Source organism: Hypanus sabinus, chromosome 2 (genome assembly GCF_030144855.1).
Source record: "Hypanus sabinus isolate sHypSab1 chromosome 2, sHypSab1.hap1, whole genome shotgun sequence".
Lineage (NCBI taxonomy): Eukaryota > Metazoa > Chordata > Chondrichthyes > Myliobatiformes > Dasyatidae > Hypanus > Hypanus sabinus.
In genome coordinates, this window is record NC_082707.1 from 52,859,943 (window position 1) to 52,887,769 (window position 27,827).

Here is a 27,827-nt window from a genome sequence, read left to right on the forward strand (position 1 = left end):
GTGCCCAAGATGGAGCTGACTAGATTTACAACCCTCTGCAGCTTCTTCTGGTCCTGTGCAGTAGCCCACCCCCCCCCCCCATATCGGACAGTGATGCAACCTGTCAGAGTGCTCTCCATAGTACAACTATAGAAGTTTTTGAGTATATTTGTTGACATGCCAAATCTCTTCAAACTCCTAATAACGTGTAGCCACCGTCTTGCCTTCTTTATAACTACATCGATATGTTGGGACCAGGTTAGATCCTCAGAGATCTTAACACCGAGGAACTTGAAGCTGCTTACCCTCTCCACTTCTGTTCCTACATGTTCCTTTGTCTTACCCTTCCTGAAGTCCACAATCAGCTCTTTCAACTTGCTGACATTGAATGTCAGGCTGTTGCTGTTGGCATATCTCACTCCTGTACGCCCTCTCGTCACCAGCTGAGATTCTATCAGCAATGGTTGTATCATCAGCAAATTTATAGATGGTATTTGAGGTATGCCTAGCCAGACAGTCATGTGTATATAGAGAGTAGAGCAGTGGGCTAAGCACACACCCCTGAGGTGTGCCAGTGTTGATTGTCAGCGAGGAGGAGATGTTATCACCAATCCGTACAGACTGAACATCTGCCCTCACCCCATCCTCCCACCAGCTTAACAGGAATGGAATTCCTCTTGTGCTCACCTACAACCTCATGAGGCTTCGTATCCTACATATCATTCTCAGCAACTTCTGCCATTTTCAATGAGACCCTACCACCAAACATATCTTTACCTCCCATTCACTCTTCACTTTCCACAGGGATGGCTCCCTCCATGACTTCTTTGACAATTCATCGCTCCCCACTAATATCCCTTCTGGGGCCTATCCCTGCAAGGAGAACAAATGCCACACCTGCCCTCACCTCCATTCAGAGCTCCAAACAGTCCTTCTAGGTGAGGAAACACTTCACCTGCTAATCTGTTGGGGTCATCTACTGTATCTGATCCTCCTGATGCAACCTCCTCTACAGTGGTGAAATCGGATGTAGATTGAGAGGACTGCTTTGTCGAGCACCTTCACTCCATACACAAATATAAGATTTCCCAGTGGCCAAATATTTTAATTCAAATTCCCATTCCCGTTCCTACATGTCGATCCATGGCCTCCTCTTCTGCCATGATGAGGCCACTCTCAGGGTAGAGAAGCAACACCTCATATTCTGGTTTTGTAGCCTCCAATCTGATGGCATGAACATTGATTCCTCCAACTTCCAGTAACTTATCCCTCCCCGTTCCCTCTTCTTCAATTCCCCACTCTGGTACCCATGTTACCTCTTCTCTTCTCCTCACTTGCCTATCACCTCCCCCTCAAGTCCCTCCTCCTTCCCTTTCTTTCATGATTCACTTTCCTCTCCTATCAGACTCCTTCTCCAGCCCTTTACCTTTTGCACCTATCATCTCCCAGCTTCTTACTTTATCTCACCTCCCCCCCTCCACCTGGCTTCACCTATCACCTCCTGGCTTGTAGCTCTTCCACTTTCCCTTCCACCTTCATATTCTGGCTTCTTTTCCAGTCCTGATGAAGGGTCTTGGCCCGAAACATTAACTAGTCATTTCCATCTGAGCCCAAAAGCTCAACTCTTTATTTCTCTCCATAGGTGCTGCCAGACCTGCTGAGTTCCTCCAGCATTCTGTGTGTGTTGCACTGGATTTCCAGTACCTTATCTGCAAAAGCTTTTGTATTTATACCAGGATTTCTGCTGGGAATGCCTATTAACTGTGGAAGTTTTGTACCACTGGAAGGTGAAGCACGGAGATCACAAAAGAGGTGACAAAGGTGGTGACACACAGATAATACTGAAGGAACTCAGCACATCAGGCAACGTCTATGGAGAGGAAAGGACAGTTGAGCTTTTGGGCTGAGACCTGAAGGAACTGTCTGCATTTTATTACTCTCCATTGGTGCTCTCTGGCCTGTTAAGCTCATACAGCATTTTGTGTGTGTTGCTCTGGATTTTCAGCATCTGCAGAATCTCTTGCACTTATGATTCTGTTGGTCAGACTGGCAGGACACACTCAAAGATGTTATTCAGCTGAGAGACCCACTCCAATGAATAACAGCACTTGTCTGCAATGTTGCTGCACTTGAGTCCATCATTGGCAAACAGGAGAAAACCTGCAGATGCTGGAAATCCAAGGAACACACGCAAAATGCTGAAGGAACTCAGCAGGCCAGGCAGCATCCATGGAAAAGAGTAAACAGTTGACATTTCAGGCTGAAACCCTCTATCAGAACTCCTGAAGGAGTATTTCAGCCTAAAACATTGACTGTTTACTCTGTTTACCATGAGATAGATTCTGGTACCCACGTCAGGATGTAGAAAATTTTAAAGTAAGGACAAAGTCCATCATCAGTTGCCAAGCTGTCCCCTTACACTTCTGAATTATGAAACTATTACCAAACACCTGTAAAACTCAGGCCAAGAGCAATCGGGCTCCTAAACCACCTTCACTCACCTCAGCACTGAACTGTCTCCATGGCGATGGCCTGCAGCCATTGGGCTCCTAGACCGCCTTCACTGGCCTCAGTGCCAAACTAGCTCCATGACTGTGGACTCACTTCCAGGGTTCTATGTGCTATTTGTTTGCTTTTTTATTGTTTGCACACTGTCTTCTTTTTTTCACACGTTGGGTGCTCGACAGTCTTTGTTGTGTGGGGATACTTATAGGGTTCTATTGTGTTTCTTTGATTTTTGGCTGTCTGCAAGAAGAAGCTCAAGGTTGTATACAGTATACTATACATACTTTGATAATAAATGTAGTTTGAACTTGAACTTTGAACTTTGTTTTTAGTAGGTCGTTCCTGCTCCAGAATGTGCATTTAACTATAAAAGAGGGCAGCTAGAGTGCAGAAATCCAAAATTCACCAGTGGTGGCAAATGAATCTGGCAGGCTAATTCAGACACTTCTATGTGAATATGTTCTAATTCTGAATGTGTTCCAGCACCATTCAGCCTCAGCTGGTGAAGAGGGCATTATTTTGGAGTTATCAGTGCACAAACAGCTCCTGACAAATTGAATTGACGCAAACAGTTTCAAATCCCCATTCACCATCTTCAATACGTGTAGATCATCATTTGATGAATTCAGAAGAAAGAAGCAATAAAATTATTGTATGGTCCATACTTTTATTCAGTACTAATTACTTGCATTAATTTCCATTTTATTTTGTTTATAAATTCTACCCATTGCTAATGAAGTTTTCAGGAAATATGGCTCTGCATTCCATTTGACAAGATTTATACACCAATCAATGCATGATCTTCCGTTTATTCATACTACTTACACTAAATTATAGGTAGTAATATTTACCATAGCAATATTTATCAGAATGGCCTTGAAATTGTACTCAACATTGATTTAATGTGGCTTCATCATTTAATCAACCTCATTGTATGCAAATAAATAGAACATGCCTCAACAAACTGTAGTTTTCCTGTGTACAATAAATAAAATCTTTATCATTGATCAATCATAACCCAAGCCCAGAGCAGGGGAAGTATTAGTGTTGGTTACATACTTACATACTGATTATCTATTGCAAAAGCAATTGATATACAGCAACACACACAAAATGCTGGAGGAACTCAGCAGGTCGGGCAGCGTCGGTGGGGATGAAGAAACAGTCGACATTTTAGACCAAGGCCCTTCTCCAGGACTGGATATGAAGGGGGAAGATGAAAGAATAAAAAGGTGGGGGAATGGGGAAGAGGAAAGTTATAGAAGCCAGGTGTGTGGGGGAGGGGGTGAAGTAAGAAGCGGGGAGTTGATGCGTAAGTGGAAAAGGCAAAGGACTGGAGAAGAAGGAGTCTGATAGGAGAGGAGACTGGATAGTGGAATAAAGGGAAGGAGGAGGGGCTTGAGGGGGAGGTGATAGGCAGGTGAGGAGAAGAGACAAGGTAACAAGGGTGCCTGAGTGGGGAATTAAAGAAGAGGGAATGGGGAGGGATAAATTACTAGTTGGAGAAATCAATGTTCATGCCATCAGATCGGAGGCCTCAAAACCAGAATGTGAGCTGTTGCTCCTCTACCCTGAGAGTGGCCTCATCGTGGCAGAAGAGGAGGCCATGGATCAATATGTCGGAACAGGAATGGGGATAGAAATTGAAGTGATTGGCCACTGGGAATTCGACTTTTTGCAGATGGAGCTGAGGTGCTCAACAACACTGTCCCCCAGTCTACATTGAGTCTCACCCACATAGAGGTGACATCACTGGATACAACAGACGACCCCAACAGATTCGCACGTGAAGTGTTATCTCATCTGAAGGGACTATTTGGGCCCCTGAATGGAGGTAAGGGAGGAGTGGATGCGGAGGTCCAGCATGTTTGCTACTTGCAAGAGTAAGATCCAGGAGGAAGGTTAATGGGAAGATTATCTGGCAAACCTATCACAGATCAAGTACTTACACCATCTGAATGACAACATCAGTATAGATAAGGAATGAGTACAGATTTTGTTATTCTTCCCACCATTTTAACTGCCCTCTGAAATAGCCACTGTTCAAATCAAAAAAAATATCTTTTATTTTCAGATCTCCAGCATCTGCAACTCTTTTGATGTTTAATGACAGTAAAATGGACTCAATACCACTTTTACCCTCAGCACCAAATACAGAAGGAGCCGAGTTACTCCTGCCTACTCTCGGACTTTTTTATGCCCTCTTCGTGAGTATCAAGCAATCAGTGTTCAACCTCGAAGGCTGTCAATAGACTGGTTAAGTTCTCACATAGCCATACAGACAGAGACAGGCCTTGTGGACGACTCCATCAATGATTACCAATATGTACTATCCAATGTGGTGTTCTTACTGCAAGTGTTTATGCTAGGTTACAAAGGGAATGAAAGGTGAGCAAATTCAGTACTAGACAACTGGCTATAATGCTATTGAATACCAGGGCAGCTGTTTGAAAATCTATCCTTTTCATGTGTTTATGTACTTCTTTCTATCCCTTTCTAATTTTCTTTTCGTACATATGTATCTCTTCAACTCTGAGTTGCCATTAGATCTGAATGGTGTTTTCAAAGAGTGTCATGTATATCATTTAGATAACAACTTTATTCCACATTCCGCTCTTGTGACAGTGAGAATTCTCTAGAAAAGACAGAGATATTACACACTGATTGATGTGTACAGGACAAAATAGGTTCACTAAAGTAAAAATAAGTTATCTCAGTAAAAATCTAACATTGCTCAAAATCACTTCAATATTTTGTAATCTGGAGAATATTTTAAAAATCTTACCTGCCTTTTTAGGGCAAATAGAAACATTTGGTTCATTCATTGTTCAGGATAAAGATTTATTTTGTTCTCGTAATTTCATGACATTAATTCACATTTTCAGCAAGACTCAATACAAAACATTCAACGAACGTGTTAAGAGAATTTGAGTGAATATTTTGAGCAGCCTGCAAAACACTGCCGAGTTTTGCCAGCGTCATCTCGAATGTTCAGAGAGAAGCTCAGAGCTCAAGAGGTAATGCATTGATTGAGTGCTATTTCTAAAGTACACTGAGCTCCAGAAATTCATACGACAATCCAAGTTGTCTCAAATGTCAATGGCACCTATATATTTTTTAAATTAAATCTCTTCTTATTAAAGTGGCTTTGTTGTAATATTCGAATAACATGCCCTCATACTGTCGCTTAGTTGTTTAAATCCTTTATAAAATATTCCAGCTGATATCCTTTAGTCTATCGTCCAAGACACTTTTCTTCAGAATACCATTCATTTGCTGACAATGTTAGACCAAAATCAGTCCTTTTGTCAATTATGTGAAATATAAAATTAATAGTTTCAATTCATAAACAAAACTTTTCCAGCGCCAAGTATGTTGAGGTTTTTGATAACGTACAGTTCCAGTAGTTGCCATTAGTTGATAATGGTTTCTAATGATAATTTTCATTTTACTTATCAGTTTTCCTTTGCGCCTGAGAACCTCACAGCTACTTTGCTATACATGTATCAGATTATCCAGTTGAAATAAGTCATATACATTTACAAACAGAAACCCTCCAACGGGAATCAAGAATCACATTCACCAAATCAAAAGTGCAGCCACTTCCTCAGAAGTGTCGACGTAGGAACCCACACGGTTCCAAACTCTGCCTGTTCCTCTTTGGGATATGGGGGCACATAGTAGCATAGTGGTAAGCATAATGCTATTACAGTGCCAGCAAGCTGGGTTCAATTCCCTCACTGTTTGTAAGGAGCTTGTATGTTCTCCCTGTGACTGCATGTGTTTCCTCCAACTTTTATTTACTGTATTGGTTGAGATTCAATGTGGAATAGGCCCTGTGGCCCTTCAAGCCACGCTGCCCAGCAATCCCCAATTTAACACTAGCCTAATCATGGGACAATTTACAATGAACTATTAACCTACCAACCAGTACGTCTTTGGACTGTGGGAGGAAACTGGAGCACCAGGAGGTGACCCCCATGGTCACGGGGACGGTCATGGTCATGATCCTTACAGATAGCGGTGGGAAATGTACCCAGGTCGTTGGTACTGTAAAGTGTTGTGCTAACCACTACACTATCTCCAGTTTCCACTGTCTCCAATATCCTCCCATATTCCAAAGATGTACAGGACAGTAGGTTTATTGGCCACAGGAGTGTAACTGGGTGGTGTGGAATTATTGGGAGAAAGGGTCTATTACCCTGCTGTTTCTCTAAATAAAATAATGATATAAAATACGTAAGAGTTCCAATTAAAGTGTCTTGACCTATGTAAAAGACTAAATCTGCTACCTATCTAGCAGAATATTTCCAGCACTTCCTAGATTTGTATAAACATAGTTGATTTTCTTTGGATTTCTCTAAGCCAGCAATACTGAACCAAAGATTGCCCAACAGACACCTCTTCATCCAATATGCAAGGGACATAAGATGTCATTTTTTCCATGTGCCTCACCTGCATTAGCAATTGTAATAGAGGATTATTTTGTCTAACTGAAGTTTCTCTATACTTTAAATGTCAGCTATTTTGTTTGTGCAGTCAATTCTGATCCTGCTCACCAATACTGGAGATTGCTGGGACTCCGACCAAGGACACCCAATAGGCTTTGACTGAAGGCAAGGCTGAGGGGAGACTTGTCTTCTACCAAAGCATTTTAGCTGTCTCTGAGAAACCTAATTATGATTAAGACTGACGTAAGTAATAAAAAAGTAAAAATCATTCAAAATTTCAAAAGTGATAAAATAGTTCATTGAAAATACGTTAAAAAAAGCAAAGACCTGGTAAAAGGCTGGAATAGATATTGTTCAGATGAATTTTGAATGTATATCCCATCGTTTGGTTTACTTTTGTGAACGTATTGACAATGTTTTGGGTCTCAGCCTATAAGAATGCACAAATCAACGTGTTAACTGCATGCTGCAATTTGAAACAATATCTTTGGCACAGCATGCCTATGCCAACATAAAATCAAAAACCAATGTTTTACCAACATCCAGTAAGTCCTTTAGTCGAAGATTATGAAAGACCATCATCTCATGAGCAAGCACGGTGTTCCTCTCCTGGGCCCTAATAGGGGTAAGAGAAGCACGCAGGTAGATCGACTGTGCCCACATGCTGCATCCAGCTTGGGTCTTTGGATGTTGGTGCATGCTTGGCATAGCTCTGCTCTCCTGGCATCATGGCATCTGTGGATGAACTGTCCTCTCAAAGCACCACACCACGTAAGCGACTTCCCCACCAGCATTTTCCATCTTCCACAAGCAAAGGAACAATTAACAAGACTTTCATAAGCTTCTAAGATCAAAGAATCTGTCCCGGTGTTAAATGTAAAACTGTTTTTCAGAAGTAATCATAGATTTTTTTTAAAGAGTACTTGAATTTCCTGGTCACTGCTAGCACTGGTGATGACATTGTCTCCAGTGTCATGTAAGCCATCCAAATAGAATTTCAAAAAAATGGACTATTCACAATGTGGGGAAACAAAGGCAAAAAAAAAAATCCATGCAATATCACCATTCCAACCAAATAAGAATGATTCCCTATCAAAATCCTATCAATTTTTTATATTTACACACAACGTCTAATCTGAGTGAAAAGAATAAATGTGATGAAACTGGCCTCCGTGAACTTGGAATCATTTCAATATAAAATTCAATGTTTTATTTCAGATACTGAATTGAACTTGCTTATTAGATGTACAGGGAAAGGTTACTTCAGTGAATCTAGTTCATTGCTCATTGTTGATTTAGCTCTTTTTGTCAAAAAATACTGAAATTTGTCCATAACGCCACAATATTTTAAATAGTTGCATGACTGGTTCCTTTTCCTTTAATTAAATCCAAACATTATGGAGGTGATCCAAGATGGCACCAAGCTGTGACCTCAGTTGAGTCGCAGCTCAGATTTAGTTAAATTTTAATTGATTTTTAGGTTAGTTAGGATGGTTTTGGAGACAGAGAGGGGAATTGGCAGTCAAATCAAGGTTTAGGGACAGGGTTGAGGAGGAATTAGAGGTCAGGCTACAGTCTAAGTATCCAATACATGTTTGAAGGCCAGTGGCATGGACATGGGTCACCCGTCTGAAGTCGAGCCAGCAGAAATTGGATGAGGAACCTCCCCAACCCCTCCCAGCTGAGTTGTCGGCAGGTTCCGGACTCACAGTTCCATGTGGACAAGTGAAACTAATTCTGATGACTCCCTGGGTTCGTGAGTTGGTGAAACCAGAGTTTGAGGCCTAGTATGTGGAGTCCTGTCATCAGCAAATCCAGAGCTCGAGGCCTAGTGATCAATGATCGATGTGTACTGGGATCGAGGCCTAAAGGTCGAAACAGAAGTCTGGACATTGAGGCCTGTTGCCTGGAGCTGTGCCTGTGAATCTCCATGAGTCTGCTGGTATGAGTCTACGTCTGAGTCCACTGGAGGCTGGGGGGTGAAGTCTGTCCTGGGGTTAGAGGACTGTGTATGTGCGTGGGTGGAAGGAAGGTGGGTGCTGTTGTGGCTTAATTGATTGTTGTGTTCTGTGTTGATCTGTCCAGCATTGTGGGCATACTGTCGGGCCCTCCTTATCCGCGAGTTCCGCATCCACGAATTCAACCAACAGTGGCGACCCACTTACTGTGCAGGCGAACTGGCTCACAAATAACCAGCGCGCTGGGGGAGACTTTGGTAATGCACCTCTGACGTCATTTCCACCCGGAGAGGGTGGGCGCTAGGGATTAAATGCCAGCACCGCGAAGTTTGAATAAACTAGTCTCGAAATGGCTTACCGACTGCGTGTCGTTATTTCAGCGCTGTGTGTAGCACATCGCTACATTGGTGACCCCGACGGTCCAAACGGGATTTGGACCAAAGATGACCGACTCTTCATCCGTTCACGCAGTTTCGCTAAAACTGCCAACTTTCTGGACGCTGCGACCACGCATGTTGTTTAGCCAAGCAGAAGCACAGTTCCAGATTCGGCAGATATCCTCTGATTCCACACGTTACTACCACGTGGTGAGCCCCCTTGACCAGGAGACGGCCACCCAGGTTGCGGATTTCATACAGTCGCCCCCGGAAGAAGGCAAATATGAAGCATTCAAAGTGCTGCTCATTGGGACCTTTGGCCTCTCACGGCGTGAGCGAGGTGCCCGCCTGCTTCACCTGGACGGTTTGGGAGACAGACTGCCATCAGCATTGATGAACGAGGTGCTGGCCCTGGCTGATGGACACAAGCCCTGCCTCATGTTCGAGCAAGCGTTCCTAGAGCAACTGCCCAAGGACATACATCTGCGGCTGGCCAACGCAGATTTCAGTGACCCCCAGAAGGTGGCAGCCCGGGCAGAAGTGCTGTGGAAAGCAGAGGGAGAGTGTGGTGTCCATCAGTCAGATTACCAGGCCACGCGCCCAAAAGCGGACCAGACCAGGCCCGGCAGGGGGGCACACACAACACAGAGGCAGGAGTGAGGAGGCCAGTGAACAGTGGTGTTTCTACCACCAGCAGTGGGGCACAGAATTCTGCCGTTGTCTCCCGCCCTGCAAGGGCCAGAGCCAGGGCCAGCTGCCACTGATGCCTATGCCCGCTGGCCACCAGGACATCCTCTTGTATGTCTGGGACAAACAGTCAGGACGCCGCTTCTTGGTCAACACTGGAGCGGAAATCAGGGTCTTGCCCCCGATGGGGTACGACACCCGCAACAGGAAGCCAGGACCCACCCTGAGGGCCGCAAACGGCAGAATGATACGGACCTACGGACCTACAGTGCAGCTGCAGTTCAGCGCCAGCCGGTTCACGTGGGACTTCACACTGGCCGCGGTGGCCCAACCACTCCTGGGGGCGGACTTCTTGTGAGCTCACAGCCTGCTGGTTGACTTGCAAGGGAAAAGACTGGTACATGCCGAGACTTTCCAGACGTTCTCCCTGGGTGAAGCCAAGTTGCCGGCCCCACACCTGGACTCCATAACGCTGTCAGACAACGAATTCACTAGAATCCTGGTGGACTTTCCATCGATTCTGGCACCGCAGTTCATGGCAGCCATGCCCAGACACGGGGTTTAGCACCACATCCCGACCAAGGGACCATCCCTCCACACCCACACATGAAGGCTCCCCCCAGAAAAGCTCTGACTGGCGAAGGAGGAGTTCAAGAGGATGGAGGAATTGGGGATCACACGGGGGTCCGACAGGCCTCCCCCCTGCACATGGTGCCCAAAGCAGCCAGGGGTTGGAAACCATGCGGCGACTACCGCAGACTGAACGAGGCTACAACTCCAGACCGCTACCCCGTGCCGCACATACAGGACTTTGCCGCAAACCTGCACAGAGCAAGAATATTTTCCAAAGTAGACCTCATCCGGGGATAACATCTAATCCCGGTGCACCCTGAAGACATCCCCAAAGCAGCACTTATCACCTCATTCGGCCTGTTCAAGTTCCTCTGAATGCCGTTCGGCCTGAAGAATGCCGCACAGACGTTCCAGCAGCTAATGGAGACAGTGGGGCGCAACCTGGACTTTGCGTTCATCTATTTGGACGACATCCTTATAGCCAGCAGTAGTCACCAGGAGCATCTGTCCCACCTCCGCCAGCTCTACTCCCGCCCGAGTGATTTCGGCCTCACGATCAACCCGGCCAAGTGCCAGTTCGGTCTCGATATCATCGACTTCCCGGGCCACAGGATTACCAAAGACAGGGCAACACCTCTGCCTGCCAAGGTAGACACGATCCGCCACTTTGCCCGGCCCAACACGGTCAAAGGCCTACAGGAGTTCGCTGGTATGGTGAACTTCTACCACCGTTTCCTCCCCTCAGTAGCCCGTATCATGCGCCCTTTGTACACCCTGATGTCGAGTAAAGGCAAGGACATTACTTGGGACGAGGAGGCCGCGGCCACTTTCGTTAAAGCCGAGGAAGCCTTGGCAGATGCCGCGATGCTGGTGCACCCAGAACGGACGTTCCAACCGCCCTCACGGTGGACGCATCCGACACAGCAGTCGGTGGGGTGCTGGAGCAGCTCATCGAGGGGCACTGGCAACCCCTGGCGTTCTTCAGCAAGCACCTACGACCACCCAAACTCAAGTACAGTGCTTTCGACCGGGAGCTGTTCGCACTGTATCTGGCAATTCGGCATTTCAGGTACTTCTTAGAAGGCAGGCAGTTCGCCGCGTTCACAGACCACAAACTGTTGACCTTCGCGTTCACGAAGGTGTCTGATCCCTGGTCAGCTTGCCAGCAGCGACATCTGTCCTACATCTTGGAGTACACGATGGACATCCAGCATGTCTCGGGAAAGGACAACGTCGTGGTGGGCGCAATCTCCAGACCAGCTGTCCAGGCACTGTCCCTGGGGGTGGACTATGCAACACTGGCGGAGGCGCAGCAGGCAGACAATGAGATGCCCAGCTACAGAACCGCAGTCTCGGGTTGGCAGCTGCAGGACTTTCTCGTAGGCCCAGGTGAGAGGACCCTCCTGTGCGACGTGGCTACCAGCCAACCTCGCCCCATCGTCCCGGCAGCCTGGAGGTGGAGAGTTTTTGACTCCATACACGGTTTGGCACACCCATCTATCAGGACAACCGTCCGGCTGGTCTCCAGCAGGTTCGCTTGGCACGGACTTCACAAGCAGGTCAGTGAATGGGCCAGAACGTGCACGCAGTGCCAAACAGCCAAGGTGCAGCGGCACACTAAAGCCCCGCCGCAGCAGTTCGACCCCACCCACCGGAGGTTCGACCACATTCATGTGGATATTGTGGGCCCCCTACCAGTGTCCCGAGGAGCGCGGTGCCTCCTAACCATGGTAGACCGGTTCACGAGGTGACCAGAGGCAGTCCCGCTCACTGACACATCTGCCGATTCCTGCGCCCGAGCACTGATCGCAACCTGGGTAGCACACTTCGGGGTACCGGCCCACATTACCTCCGACAGAGACGCCCAGTTCACCTCCAGCCTGTGGTCGGCTGTGGCCAGCCTGTTGGGAATGCAGCTACACCACACTACTGCCTACCACCCACAGTCGAACGGACTAGTGGAACGTTTCCACCGTCACTTGAAGTCGGCTGTCATGGCCCGCCTGAGAGGACCTAACTGGGTGGACGAGCTTCCCTGGGTCCTGCTTGGAATTCGTACAGTGCCCAAAGAGGATCTGCATGCCTCGTCGGCCGAGTTGGTGTACGGTGCACCCCTGGCCGAACCGGGAGAGTTCATACCAGCCCCAAGGGGGCAAGAGGAAGAACTCGCAGCAGTCCTGGACAGACTACGCGAAAGGCTCATCAACCTGGCCCCTGTACCGACTTCACAGCACGGACGGACCCCAACCCATGTACCCAAAGATCTGCAAAACTGTAAGATTGTGTTTGTACAAAGGGGCGGACACCAGGCACCGCTACAGCGACCATACGAGGGGCCGTTCAAGGTGATAAACAAGAACAGGTCCAGGTACGTTCTGGACATTGGGGGAAAAGAGGAGGATTTCACGGTGGACTGACTCAAACCAGCCCATGTGGACTTGGCGCAGCTGGTTGAGGTTCAGGCACCGCGGTGCAGAGGCAGACCTCCCAAACAGAGGCTGATCTAGACTGTGGACATTGGGGGGTGTATCGCTGGTTCTGTGGGGGGGGGGGGTTATGTGGCAACCCACTTTCTGCACAGGCGAACCGGCTCACAAATAACCAGCGCGCGGTGGGAGAATCTGGTAATGCACCTCTGATGTCATTTCCGCCCGGAGAGGGCAGGCGCTAGGGATTAAATGCCAGCACCACGAAGTTTGAATAAACTAGTCTCCAAATGACTTACTGACTGCGTGTCGTTATTTCAGCGCTGTGTGTAGCACATCGTGACACAACCACAAATCAAGAAAACCTGGAAGTGCTCTTCCAGCACTTGTTATTCAAGCATGTACAGAAATTTTTTCCTTGTCATTATTCCCTAAACAATGCAGTGTAACAACTATTTTACATCACATTTACATTGTATTAGGTATTATACGTAATCTAGAGATGATTTAAAGTATACAGGAGGATGTGTGTGGGTTATCGTGGATCGGGATCGAAAAAAAATCAGAAGTTCTCTTACAAAGTAAGTCGGTACAGGCAGATCCGGTATTATTTAGCATCAGCTAGTCAAACGTTTGTCTTAGTGTATAGTATATATTTTACCTTTCTATGCATATAAAACACTTCAGAACATATGTTTCAGTGCCGGCCTTGGGAACAGAATTTCCCCAGTTCCATCCAGTGACAGACTGCTCCCGAGTGCGTTTTCCATCTGTGTCTGGTTGATGTGGAGGATCAAAATCTCAAAACCCCCAAACCCAATAATTAAACCACTGCGTTGCTTAGCGATAATTGTAGCTTTCATCGGGGCGGAGCCTTTCTCACTTTATCCTTTAAAATTGTTCCGATCATTGACCGACTGTAGCCTTACGCTTTTACAATGACCGATGGCATTTCACTTCTTTCCGATTGCTTTATTATTTTCACTTTATTTTCAATGGTGATTATTTTCGTGAACAGAAACACTGCGGATTCACAGCTCCGCCACCGGGTCCTAATGTCCACCACACTGAGACAGGTTAAATAAGGTCTGGGGTTCTGTAGAGTCCTAAGGTCCACTGCATTGAGGCAGGTTGAATAAGGGATTTGAGCATCTGCGTTTTTTGGTATCCGCGAGGGGTCCCGGAACCAATCCCTCACAGATAAGGAGGGCCGACTGTACTAGGTTGGCACTGGTATGTGTGGCAACGCTTGTGGGCTGTCCCGGCACACCCTGTGACATGTTGAGTATTAATTCAAAGCACGCATTCCACCGCAGGTTTCGATGTACGCACGTCAAATTTGGTTTGTTCCTTATATCCAGTACTTTATGAAATCTCACATTCTGAAGGTGGGGGGTGGGGGGAGTCTGTAGATACAAAGACAACCTAGAGTCCTTTTCAGTGGTGTTTTATTCTCTGTCTTCCTAGTCTTCATGACCTTTGCCAGACTTGTTTTCAGGAGCAAAAGTGGTACAGTTTTAGCATAAAGCAACCATTTGTTTTCTGACAAGGACCCTTGGCAGAAGAGGGATTCCCAAAGCACTGTGGGACCTACCTGCCATGCGTTCACTGGTGGAGCTTAAGAGCCAGGTTGCTCTCTCCAACAGGTGATGCATGGCTTTGGAGCCAAGGAAAGAAAGATAAATTACAATAATTTACACTCTAATAAAGCACCGATATTAGTTCAAAAGAGAAGAAATGCAATACTGACAGCAACTGAAAGAGGCACTGTAAATTTCAAGAAGCAATTTGCATGTAAATTGGAGTGTGTGAAGCAAGTGATGTAAGTGTTCTGTCCTAAGCCACATTAACCTCAACTCACAATTATCTATTTTTCACATCAATCAAAAATAAAATTACCCTTATTATACTTCCTGAAGGTAGCCATGTTGATCTTATTCCACAGAACCAACTTCATTAAGCAACAGTATGTGTAGTAGTGAGCTTTAGCATATAACCTAGATCCAAAATGATTTTCTTATCTTCTGCAGGACATGCTTTATGTGATCAATGTTATACTGGCATATGTTTACTTGAGGTTTTGGAAGGGCAGCATCTTTGAGTTGGTTCTTTGTGTACACACTATTAAATACAACTCATGCTATCAACACAAAGGTTCATTTTATTATCAAAGTGTGTAAGCAGAATACAACTCTGAGTGCTGTCTTCTCCAGACAGCCATAAGATGCAAAAAAAACATAGAAGGGGTTGAAAGAAAAGACACCAAACCCCCACCGCATGAAAAGAAAAAGAAACAAAAACTCACAAACCCCGAAACACCTCTAACCCCTCCCACACACAAAAACTAACAGATCAGCCGCATGAGAATCAGCAACAAGAACGTCAAACCCCAAAGCCCCAGCACACCAATCGGCAACAATGGGTGAGAACGTGAAAAAAAACATAGAACTGAAAGAGGCTAGTATGAACTACAGTTTGAACCACAATCCAATCCATAAATCTCAGAATTTCGTTAACATCTGAGAGCATCGGGCCCTCCAAGTGAAGCGACTCGACCCCAGCGGCCCCTCCGAGGGAAGAGACTCGACCCCAGTGGCCCCTCCGAGGGAAGCGACTCGACCCCGGCGGCCCCTCTGAGGGAAGAGACTCGATCCCGGCGGCCCTCCGAGGGAAGCGACTCAACCCCAGCGGCCCCTCCGAGGGAAGCGACTTGACCCCGGCGGCCCTCTGAGGGAAGAGACTCGACCCCAGCGGCCCCTCCGAGGGAAGCGACTTGACCCCGGCGGCCCTCCGAGGGAAGCGACTTGACCCCGGCGGCCCTCTGAGGGAAGAGACTCGACCCCAGCGGCCCCTCCGAGGGAAGCGACTTGACCCCGGCGGCCCTCCGAGGGAAGCGACTCAACCCCAGCGGCCCCTCCGAGGGAAGCGACTTGACCCCGGCGGCCCTCCGAGGGAAGCGACTCAACCCCAGCGGCCCCTCCGAGGGAAGCGACTTGACCCCAGCGGCCCCTCCGAGGGAAGAGACTCAACCCCAGTGGCCCCTCCGAGGGAAGAGACTCAACCCCAGCGGCCCCTCCGAGGGAAGAGACTCGACCCCAGTGGCCCCTCCGAGGGAAGAGACTCAACCCCAGCGGCCCCTCCGAGGGAAGCGACTTGACCCCGGCGGCCCTCTGAGGGAAGAGACTCGACCCCAGCGGCCCCTCCGAGGGAAGAGACTCGACCCCGGCGGCCCCTCCAAGGGAAGCGACTCGACCCCAGTGGCCCCTCCGAGGGAAGCGACTCGACCCCAGCGGCCCCTCCGAGGGAAGAGACTCGACCCCAGTGCCCCCTCCGAGGGAAGCGACTCGACCCCAGCGGCCCTCCGAGGGAAGCGACTCGACCCCAGTGGCCCCTCTGAGGGAAGCGACTCGACCCCGGCGGCCCTCTGAGGGAAGAGACTCAACCCCAGTGGCCCCTCCGAGGGAAGCGACTTGACCCCGGCGGCCCCTCCGAGGGAAGCGACTCGACCCCAGCGGCCCCTCCGAGGGAAGAGACTCGACCCCAGCGGCCCCTCCGAGGGAAGACTCGACCCCGGCGGCCCTCTGAGGGAAGAGACTCGACCCCAGCGGCCCCTCCGAGGGAAGAGACTCGATCCCGGCGGCCCTCCGAGGGAAGCGACTCAACCCCAGCGGCCCCTCCGAGGGAAGCGACTCAACCCCAGCGGCCCCTCTGAGGGAAGAGACTCGACCCCAGCGGCCCCTCCGAGGGAAGCGACTTGACCCCGGCGGCCCTCCGAGGGAAGAGACTCGACCCCAGCGGCCCCTCCGAGGGAAGCGACTTGACCCCAGCGGCCCCTCCGAGGGAAGCGACTCAACCCCAGCGGCCCCTCCGAGGGAAGAGACTCGACCCCAGCGGCCCCTCCGAGGGAAGAGACTCGACCCCAGCGGCCCCTCCGAGGGAAGAGACGACCCCAGCGGCCCCTCCGAGGGAAGAGACTCGACCCCAGCGGCCCCTCTGAGGGAAGAGACTCGATCCCGGCGGCCCCTCCGAGGGAAGAGACTCGACCCCAGCGGCCCCTCCGAGGGAAGAAACTCGACCCCAGTGGCCCCTCCGAGGGAAGAGACTCAACCCCAGCGGCCCCTCCGAGGGAAGAAACTCGACCCCAGCGGCCCCTCCGAGGGAAGAAACTCGACCCCAGCGGCCCCTCCGAGGGAAGAGACTCGACCCGAGCGGCCCCTCCGAGGGAAGCGACTCGACCCCAGCGGCCCCTCCGAGGGAAGAGACTCGACCCCAGCGGCCCCTCCGAGGGAAGCGACTTGACCCCTGCGGCCCTCTGAGGGAAGAGACTCGACCCCAGTGCCCCCTCCGAGGGAAGCGACTTGACCCCGGCGGCCCTCCGAGGGAAGCGACTCAACCCCAGCGGCCCCTCCGAGGGAAGCGACTTGACCCCGGCGGCCCTCCAAGGGAAGCGACTCGACCCCAGCGGCCCCTCCGAGTGAAGCGACTCGACCCCAGCGGCCCCTCCGAGGGAAGAGACTCGACCCCAGCGGCCCCTCTGAGGGAAGAGACTCGACCCCAGCTGCCCCTCCGAGGGAAGAGACTCGACCCCGGCGGCCCCTCCGAGGGAAGCGACTTGACCCCGGCGGCCCTCTGAGGGAAGAGACTCGACCCCAGCGGCCCCTCCGAGGGAAGCGACTTGACCCCGGCGGCCCTCCGAGGGAAGAGACTCGACCCCAGCGGCCCCTCCGAGGGAAGCGACTTGACCCCGGCGGCCCTCCGAGGGAAGCGACTCGACCCCAGTGGCCCCTCCGAGGGAAGAGACTCGACCCGAGCGGCCCCTCTGAGGGAAGAAACTCGACCCCAGTGGCCCCTCCGAGGGAAGCGACTTGACCCCGGCGGCCCTCCGAGGGAAGAGACTCAACCCCAGCGGCCCCTCCGAGGGAAGAGACTCGACCCCAGTGGCCCCTCCGAGGGAAGCGACTCGACCCCAGTGGCCCCTCCGAGGGAAGAGACTCGACCCCAGTGGCCCCTCCGAGGGAAGCGACTTGACCCCGGCGGCCCTCCGAGGGAAGAAACTCGACCCCAGCGGTCCCTCCGAGGGAAGAGACTCGACCCCAGTGGCCCCTCCGAGGGAAGCGACTTGACCCCGGCGGCCCTCCGAGGGAAGAGACTCAACCCCAGCGGCCCCTCCGAGGGAAGAGACTCGACCCGAGCGGCCCCTCCGAGGGAAGAGACTCGACCCCAGCGGCCCCTCCGAGGGAAGAGACTCGATCCCGGCGGCCCTCCGAGGGAAGCGACTTGACCCCAGCAGCCCCTCCGAGGGAAGCGACTCAACCCCAGCGGCCCTCCGAGGGAAGAGACTCGACCCCAGCGGCCCCTCCGAGGGAAGCGACTTGACCCCGGCGGCCCTCTGAGGGAAGAGACTCGACCCCAGCGGCCCCTCCGAGGGAAGAGACTCGACCCCAGTGGCCCCTCCGAGGGAAGAGACTCGATCCCGGCGGCCCTCCGAGGGAAGAGACTCGACCCCAGCGGCCCCTCCGAGGGAAGAGACTCAACCCCAGCGGCCCCTCCGAGGGAAGCGACTTGACCCCAGCGGCCCTCCGAGGGAAGAGACTCGACCCCAGTGGCCCCTCCGAGGGAAGAGACTCGACCCCAGTGGCCCCTCCGAGGGAAGAGACTCGACCCCAGCGGCCCCTCCGAGGGAAGAGACTCGACCCCAGCATCCCCTCTGAGAGAAACAACTCAAGCCCAGCAGCCATTCTGAGAGAAGCAAGGGAAGAAATAATACAATAATCATCTTATTAAACACTTACAAATTCTCCCACATACAAATATTTGCTATTTACTGTCACAAGTTGGAATATTTAGTTTTTAATTTCAATTGAAGTGCATTGTATGGTTAAAGTTGTTGCAACGGATGCATAGAAAGCCTGACACATTAGGTTACCTCTTGTCTATTTTAGGCTATGTATCTTTTTTAAAAATGTTCATCTGGAAATTCCAGTTTGGTCAAGTGTGCCGATTACTAATATAGTATTATCTTCATTTTGCACGCTGTTTTCAAAACTCATTTAAAATGAAATTATTGAAATGACCTATTTCCTTTGCTGTGACATTATACAAAATTCAAAATTGTTTATTGTTATCCCTCAGTACAAGAGTGCAAAGGAGAATGAGAATAATTGTTACTCTGGATCTGATCCACATAAAAAACACAATAAGCATAAAGAACCCAGTTAATATAAATATTTTTAAAAACCTATAAAGCACAGTTATATACATAGACTGATTGACAGTGATGCTAGGTGATGCGTTTGTATCGGTGGTTGGTGAAGTGGATTAATGGGTGGAGGTTTCAAAGGCACATTTAATGTCAGAGAAATGTATACAGTATACATCCTGAAATCCTTTTTCCTTGCAAACATCCACGAAAACAGAGGAGTGATCCAAAGAATGTGTTGGCCAGAAAAAATGACAGTCTACAAATCAGTGAATTCAAATGAACCAAGGACAGTGGAAGCAGACGGACTCATTGTCTTTGTTTTTGCCACATGCTTGGGGATGGACACTGCCATTTTGTGAAGACACTCTATTCTCCATTTGTGAGCTTGACATGCTGGGCTTGATCAATGTTTTAAAGAAGACACAATGATGCTTCAGTTTACCTGCTGGACTGGAGATCATTTTGAAATAAGAAGTTATTTGTGAGATGTCCTTTGGTGGATATAACATGCAGGTTTGTGAATGTTGGGGTTGGTGCCTGCCTGTGTGATTCGAGCTCATTGCTGATTGAGAACAAAGAGCTATAGATCATCTACTGTCACGATGAGAAGAGGGTAATAAATGGATGCTGGCTTGGAGCAGAGCCAATAACAAGGTGTTAAAGATCAGACACATGACCTGTTGCCAATGACACAGTAATGCAATATTTGAATTGATAAGGAATGGATATAAAAGTGGAAGCTTTGTGTGTGCTGGTAACTTCAAAGAACAACCATCACAGATACAAGCGTGAGCAACCCTGTGTGAAACATGTGGTGAGTGAATCAGGACTATGAGGAACGCCCGGCCAGCGTAAACTCCTTTGCCCGGGTAATACCTTTGTTATTCTTTGACTGTTCAGGAGACTCAGATGTACTTAGTGAGTGTGCACACAAGGTATTTAGTGTATGAATTCACATACTTGTTTGTTTAAACAATAAAGTAAATACAGAACTCTTTGTGCCTCACTCATCATCGTTTTAAGAAGTATTTTTTAAACAAATGAACAACAGTTAAATGTTAAAATCCCAAAGCCCCCCCAGCTCCCCCTCCCAAGCGTAAGCAGCATCAAAGCAACAATCCCCCTCCCCCACAGCAAAAGAGTATCGGCTCCCCCCACCGAGCACTCAAGTGTGCAGCAAAGCATCAATAAGGTCGCAGACTTCCAGTACCCCAAAGACTACTCGTTCACCTGGTAATTTGACACACCACAGGCTCCCTCGCTCTCTTTCCCTAATATGGGAAATAGAGGTGACCCTGTTCCACAGCAAGAGGGGAGACATAACAAACAACTCACTGATTTATCAAGTTAGAAGTCTGTTGCGTTGCTTTTTCCGAGCTCTGTGACCAAAGAACTCGGGTCTCTGGGCACGCAGCCAGCAGCCAGCTTGCTGCTTTTGAGCTTCCATGTACTCCCACGACACATCAGATTCCTGCCCAGGCACCGACCTCAAGTCCGCCCACCTCCAGAGCCATGAAATCCCGAAACCCTGAAAGCACGCTAGTCTTCCAGGCGTCGTGTCTGGTACATCAAATAGCAGCCAGTCGTGAGACCCTGAGAGCGGGTCCCGTCCCTCGAAGAACCGAAGTCAGCCTGTAACTCCAGATCAGGGTTTATCCCTGAAAGGGAAATATAGAGATATTAAAGATAGAAATAGAGCTGTTTCCAAAGATGCAAGCAAAGGAGTCGCCGTTAGGTGCCATCGTCCCCTAAGCTCCACCCCCTTTTATCAGGTGTTGGATCAGCTTGACAGACTGGAGTAAGTAACCATTCTTGATCTAGTGAGGGTCCTGTGGGACGAACAGTCCATAAACAAGGTGGGTGGGATCCTTTGTGATACTGCTGGCCTTTCACTGTCACCTTTGTCTATATTGTAGCTTTGATAGTAGCTCGGCAGGTGCCAGTGATGCCTGGCCCATTTTAATTACCCATTGTGGAGCCCTCCTGTCCAGCACAATGCAGTTTCTGTAACACAGTGATGCAGCATGTTGGGATGCTCCCCGCTGAGCGTCTGTAGAAGGTCATGTCTATTGGTGTGCATAGACCAGCTATCTTCACCCTCCTTGGAAAGTAGAACCATTGGTGAGTTTTATTGACTGTGTAGGATGTGCTCTGGGACCATGAGAGGTTGTACGAGATGTGCACTCCCAGGATTTTGAAAGTGCTTGTTGTTTCCACTGCTGTGTCCCTGATGTAAAGTGGCATGTGAGTGGTACAAGTTTTGCTAAAGTCGATAACAATCCCCTTTGTCTTGTTAACATTCAGGAAGAAGTTATTTGCCTGGCACCTTGAGCAATTCTACCTGCTCTTTGTAGGCCTTCTCAACACTGCTGGTGATGAGCCCCACCAAATGCAACTCAGTAACATGTGATTCCAAAGTATAGTTGCCTAAATGTGCAAGAGCGATTCTGCACTGAAAGTATCGATTCATTCCTCCAGTAAATTGTACTCCTTTTCCTTTACAGTACTACGACAGGCAGAGTAAATACTTAACTTACTGTGTATTATATTTAATTTGAAATCATTTATATTCATTTTGTATTTTCTGTGATATTATTTCATTTCCCCTTTCCCCCTCTGTTCAAGGCTTTCACTAGATGTTCTTGAGAAAAGCCACTTACGTTCTAGCCGAAAAACTAAAATGTAGCAGAGAGCCGCTCCAGAATAATAGAAGATACAAAGCTACCGATGAAAAGAACCTGATTGGAACATACAGAACATACATATGACTTCATTTAGTTCCATTTGGATCCAGCAACTCAGGATCAGTGGAAATTGCAATATATTAAGGATGTCGGTATAAACAAATGTACATTCATGAAAGCTATAAAGGCTCTGAGTGAAAGGCTGTCAACTTTATAAGCAGTCATTCCTCAAATATACATATGGCCCCTGATGCTAGATGTATTTTGTCTTTGAACTCAGAAGCTAGCCAAGATACGTTTATTATCAGGCAATCTAAGATATTTGACCAGCCAAAGTAATGTGACTGAGAGAAGCCAAAGGGTACTTGCTTCAGCCTTGGCTTAGAATACCTGCCTGAAATACATAAAGGAAGGCTAAAAGGGCAAGGCAGTGGTTTCAGGTAGAATTGTTCTGCAACATGTCATCAGGATATGTGCCTTTAGTATCCACAGACTACTCTATTATACCACACTTCATAGGCAATTTTCACACACTACTTCTCTCATGTCCATAAAATAAAAAATCAGGTAATTTGGGTTTTTTTTTCTCCTCAGCACAGCAACACTAAGACCAACCGATAATATGTTTTTGTAGTAAGTTTGGTTAATGCAAAGTAGATCAAGGAGGATCACACTTTCTTTTAGCAGCGATTTCAACTGTGCACCAAATAAACAAAGATTTGATGTTGTAATTTCCGGGAAAAGCAGAACATCAGGCGGGTGTAGAGCCACAAAATATTTCTTCCATTTTATGACTTTGCATGAATAAACCAGAAATTGTGACCTTGTAAATTGTATACATTTAATTAATTGCAGAGTGGTATATTATAACCCCACAACCAGATATTGAAGAAATAAGATTTCTGTGCCATTATAAGACTTGTCATTATACATGTATTGAGATTTTCTACATTGAATGTGAAAGATATTGTTTGAGATGGGAGGGAATAAAGATTTCAATGCATTGTAGCAGTGTGCTACACGCAGCGCTAAAATTACGACACGGAGTCGGTAACTGCAGTCGAAGGAAAAAACTTTATTCGAAATCCTCAGCCTCACTTTTAAGCCTCTGTCAACCGGCCCCCCATGGCGCAGAGGCTCCAAAGCTCTGTGCTCGCAAACCCCCGTAGGCTATCTAATTGTGAGTCGGTTCGGATACGCCAAGAAATGGGTCGCCACAGCATGTCATTTCTGCCACTAATTAAAGCATTAAAGTTTCTCAGGTAAATACTTCAGGCACCAAGGTTACAGCTAAAGTTGCTGCTCGGATTTCATTAATCTATGAAAATAATAACCACTTCAAGACATATCTTTTTAGCAGAGATTCATTAATTACATTTCAACTCAATTTTTTCTCCATGAATTCTGACTATAACAGGAGCTCAAGGTCAAAATCCCAGCTTTGTATTGTAGTTGCACAAATTAGGGTAGTTGAACTTCATTATTTTCATCAGTCGATATTTTAAAACTTCTATTGATCTTTTCTGTGGCATCACTGTAATCATTGGGTTCTTTTGAACTCTGATGATTGGTTCATGTGTTATATCAATGCTTTTAGTAAGGAGGGACAAAGATGTTATAACTAGATCACATAAGTAATTGTCATGCTGCAGAAATGAGTATTCCATAAAGGGTGACAAGCTTACTGATTCTCACTGAAATATGGTGTGAAATTTGTTGTTCTACTGCAGCAGTACAGCACAAGACCTAAAAATGACTATAACTAAATAAACAGTGCAAAAGAGAAATAGCAAGGAAGTGTTCATGGATTTATGGACAAATCAGAAATCTGATTGTGGAGGGGAAGAAGCTGATCCTACAAAGATGAGTGTGGGGTCTTCAAACTCCTGTACCTCCTCCCTGATGGTAGTAACATGAATAGGGCATGTCCAGGATGATGAGGCTCTTTAATGCAGCACTGCCTCTTGCAGGTGACCTTCATGTGCCCGTAATGGAGCTGGCTGAATCTAATATGCTCTGGAGGCACTTGTGATCATTTGCGTTGGTGCCTCCATACAAGATTGTGACCAGTAGAATGCTCTCCATGGTCAACCTATAAAAATTTACAAAGAGTCTTTGATGACATACCAAATCTTCTCAAACTCCTAATGAGGTATAGCCACTGACATGCCTTGTTCATGATTACATGATGAGAGAAGGTTGTGAAGGGACTATGCTTGATGCCTATAGACAATCTTCATGGACCACCTCCCCCAACAGTTGTTCACTGCAGAGTGTTAGCTTGCATTATCACTGGCTACAGACACAGCTCAACCTGCTGATGGACAACACAGTGGCTCAGTTCGTAGAGCAACTGCCTCACAGCACCAGACACCTGGGTTCAATCCTGAGCTCAGGTGCTGTCTGTGCAGAGTCTGTAGGTGCTCCCTGAGATCACATGGGTTTCCTCTGAGTGCTCTAGTGTTTTCCTAAAGACATGCAGGTTGGTGGGATTACTGGCCGGTGCAAATTGTCTCTGAGCAGAGTGGGCAAGAACCTAAGGAGACTAAAGATATGGGATTAATGTAGGAACAGTGTAAATGGGTGGTTTATGACCAGTGTTGATCCAGTGAGCAAAATGTCCAGTTTCTGTTTTCATCTATCTCTGATTCTGAGTGTATGACTCTATGACCCTGAAACTTAAACGTGGATAGCACTGCCTGTGAAAGTCAAGAAATCACACCCTTAAAATTTATGAAGCATGTTTCTTGTAAACTTAGGTCAGTGACATCAAAGACCTCTCACAGATGATAGTCCATGACGCACTAACTTCCTCTGCAGCAAAGGCTAAGAGAAGATCAGCCTTTGTCTGCACCGCAGTTTACCCTGGCTGTGAAATTCTTCACCACAGTGCTTCGAAGGTCACTGAGTGCGATGAGCCCTGAAATTTTAAAGCTGTAAGAGTGAGCCACCATCTTTAAATAATCTCTCTTATGTTTCATTACTTGTTTTATTTATTGCCCTTCTTTTCTCTTCTCCCCGAAGGTGTCAAGTTAATGGTTTAAATTTGCTGAGTCACTTGGGGTCTGGACCTGTCCATGACTGATATTTGAATTGTAATGTAACACACCTGGAATTTTCTTTAAAAGAATATTTTATGCTAAAATTTCCATTTACGTTATATGTTTCAGGAAATTATCTTTTTTTTGTTTCTATGGTGCTACATTATTCAGATACCTATTTTCATTTTGAAAGATGTGGTAGTAAAGACAATACAGGGTTAACTTTCATTAGCTTCACCGTTATTTCTGCAACTCATTGTCTTAAAAAGAGAATTTCAACATGCACTTTATTTTTACTGTTGTCTAATCTGATTTTAATCTGCCTGACTGAGGCTTTTTAGATGAGATTGTAAAAAATTGCATAACAGAATGAGAACCACATGAATTATGAAAGTTCATAGACAATTGTTCTCACTAAAATCCTAATGATCAACTGAGTACTGTGATTCCCCAGGTTAATGCTTAAGTCTTGACCCATGACATAAACTGTTGAAAGGACTAAATAAGGTGGATGTGGAGACGACGTTTCCTATGGAGGAGGTATCGAGGGCACAGCCTCAAAATTGAGGGGTGACCTTTTAGAACTGAGGTAAGGAGGATTTTTTTTTTGCCAGAGAGCAGTAAATCTGTAGAATGCGGTGAAGGCCAAGTCCGGGGGTATACTTAAAGTGGAAGTTGATAGTTTACTGTTTGGTATATGGCGAGGAGGCAGGTGTATGGGGTTGAGTGGGATCTGGGATCAGCCATGATGGAATGGCAGAGCAGACTTGATAGGCTGAATGGCCTAATTCTGCTCCTATGCCTTATGGTTTGTGAGAGAGTAACAAAGCTGAAAGTGAAGTTGAGAGAAAGGGGTATTATGGGAGGTGGGTGAAAGCATGCAATTGTGTAAAAGTCCACTTATGATCAAATTGCCTCTGCATGCAGCTGGACTATGTGTAGGTAATTGTGTGTAGGTATCTGTGTGTATATATCTATACTTGAGCATGATACGTCTCTCCAGTTCTTTAGGGCCTCCTTGCACTGGTCAAGATCTTGCCCTATCATTGGCACCTGCTAGGATTCAAGTATCTTGGAAAGGCATTGCATGGATTTCTTTCAGCACGTTATCATCATTGGTCCAGAATCCTGGTGTTTCTGTAAGGGGTTTGGTCGTCTTCCTGTGGAATGTGTAGGCTTCATCAGATAGGAGCAGAGAGTAGCCAGAAACTTTCTGATAATCACACCACTTGATCGTTAAACAATGTCAAAGTCAATGTTCAGTGCAAGCACCCAAGGTTAATGTGCTGAGAGCCAAGAACAGAGGAGTGATTATCAAGGACAAAGAGGTCACCAGTGCCCACTGGAAAACACTTTGATGCTAGTGTCCCAGACTCTATCCCACGGCACATAGTCACAACACAACCTCAGCCTGGTAAAATTTGAAATGCCAGATCAACTGAGAAATACCAGATTCTTGGAGCAAATGAAATCCTACTGAAGTACTAAAATAAGGTGGAGAAGTATTTTTGGTGTAAATTTATGGCCTTGTGTCTTTATCTGAGAAGAGGTAGACGTGCCAGAGGATCTCTGAGATGCTATTATCATGACATTGTTCAAGAAAAAAAAAGTCAAATTGCAGTAAGTACAGAGGATTCTTCAGGCTGACAGCCAGGAGCAAGTAATGGAAAGGATGCTTCCCATCTGTCACCTCCCAGTGACGGAGGATCAACACCCAACATCAAAATATGGATTCCATCAGTCAAAAGATAGGAAAATCATGATTCTAACAATGTGACAATTCCGATGAAAATGTAGGAAGTGACTTCTTCCCCCTGCCTCCCTCTTTCTTGCTTCAAGACCATCTTGTCTTTGAGGTTCACCTCCTAGTCCCGTTCACTTTTCTCCCCCGTTCTCATGCCTAATATGTTCCTGACCACCCAATTCCTTTTCTTGACCCCATTCTGGCTGACACACAAATATTAGGTAGCAATGCTGCAAATTACAAAAACCATGGACTGATCAGGAGGGTAAAAACATTTTTAAATGCACGGAATTTAAACTCAAGCATTCATGTTTAAAAATTAGGCATTAAAAGGGTTAAGAGGGTTCAATGATTGAAGTATACAAAATTATGAGAGGAATAGATAGAGTAAATTGCAGGAATATTCCCCCATATCAGAAGCTAAAATTAGTGGCATGAGATAAGAGAATCAGAGGAAACCTGGAGGATATGTTTTTCACCCAGAGGGGTGAGTAACTGGAATAAACTTTCACAGAATGGTGGAAGCAGGGATATCAACATTTAGAAATATCTGAACAAGTACTTGTAAAGGGGAATATGGGCCACGTGCTGAAAGATGGGATTAATATGAATGGGTGCCCGCTGATTGGCATGGACATGGTGGGCCAGATGGTCTGTTTGCATGCTGTGTGACATCAATGATTCATCACATGACAAAAGCAAATAAAAGCTGGAGCAAAAGGACTTTTACTGGAAAGGAGACTGCTTGAGGTTTGGATTAAAGTCAAGTCACTTTTTATTGTCATTTCGACCATAACTGTTGGTACAGTAAGCAGTAAAAACGAGACAACGTTTTTCAGGGCCATGGTGCTACATGAAACAATACAAAAACTAAACTGAACTATGTAAAAATGACACAGAAAAAAAACTACACTAGTCTACAGACCTACCTAGGACTGTTATAAAGTGCACAAAACAGTGCAGGCATTACAATAAATAATAAACAAGACAATAGGCACAGTAGAGGGCAGTAAGTCGATGTCAGTCCAAGCTCTGGGTATTGAGGAGTCTGATAGCTTGGGGAAAGAAACTGTTACATAGTCTGGTCGTGAAAGCCCGAATGCTTCCGTGCCTTTTCCCAGATGGCAGGAGGGAGAAGAGTTTGTATGAGGGGTGTGTGGGGTTCTTCATAATGCTGTTCGCTTTGCGGATGCAGCGTGT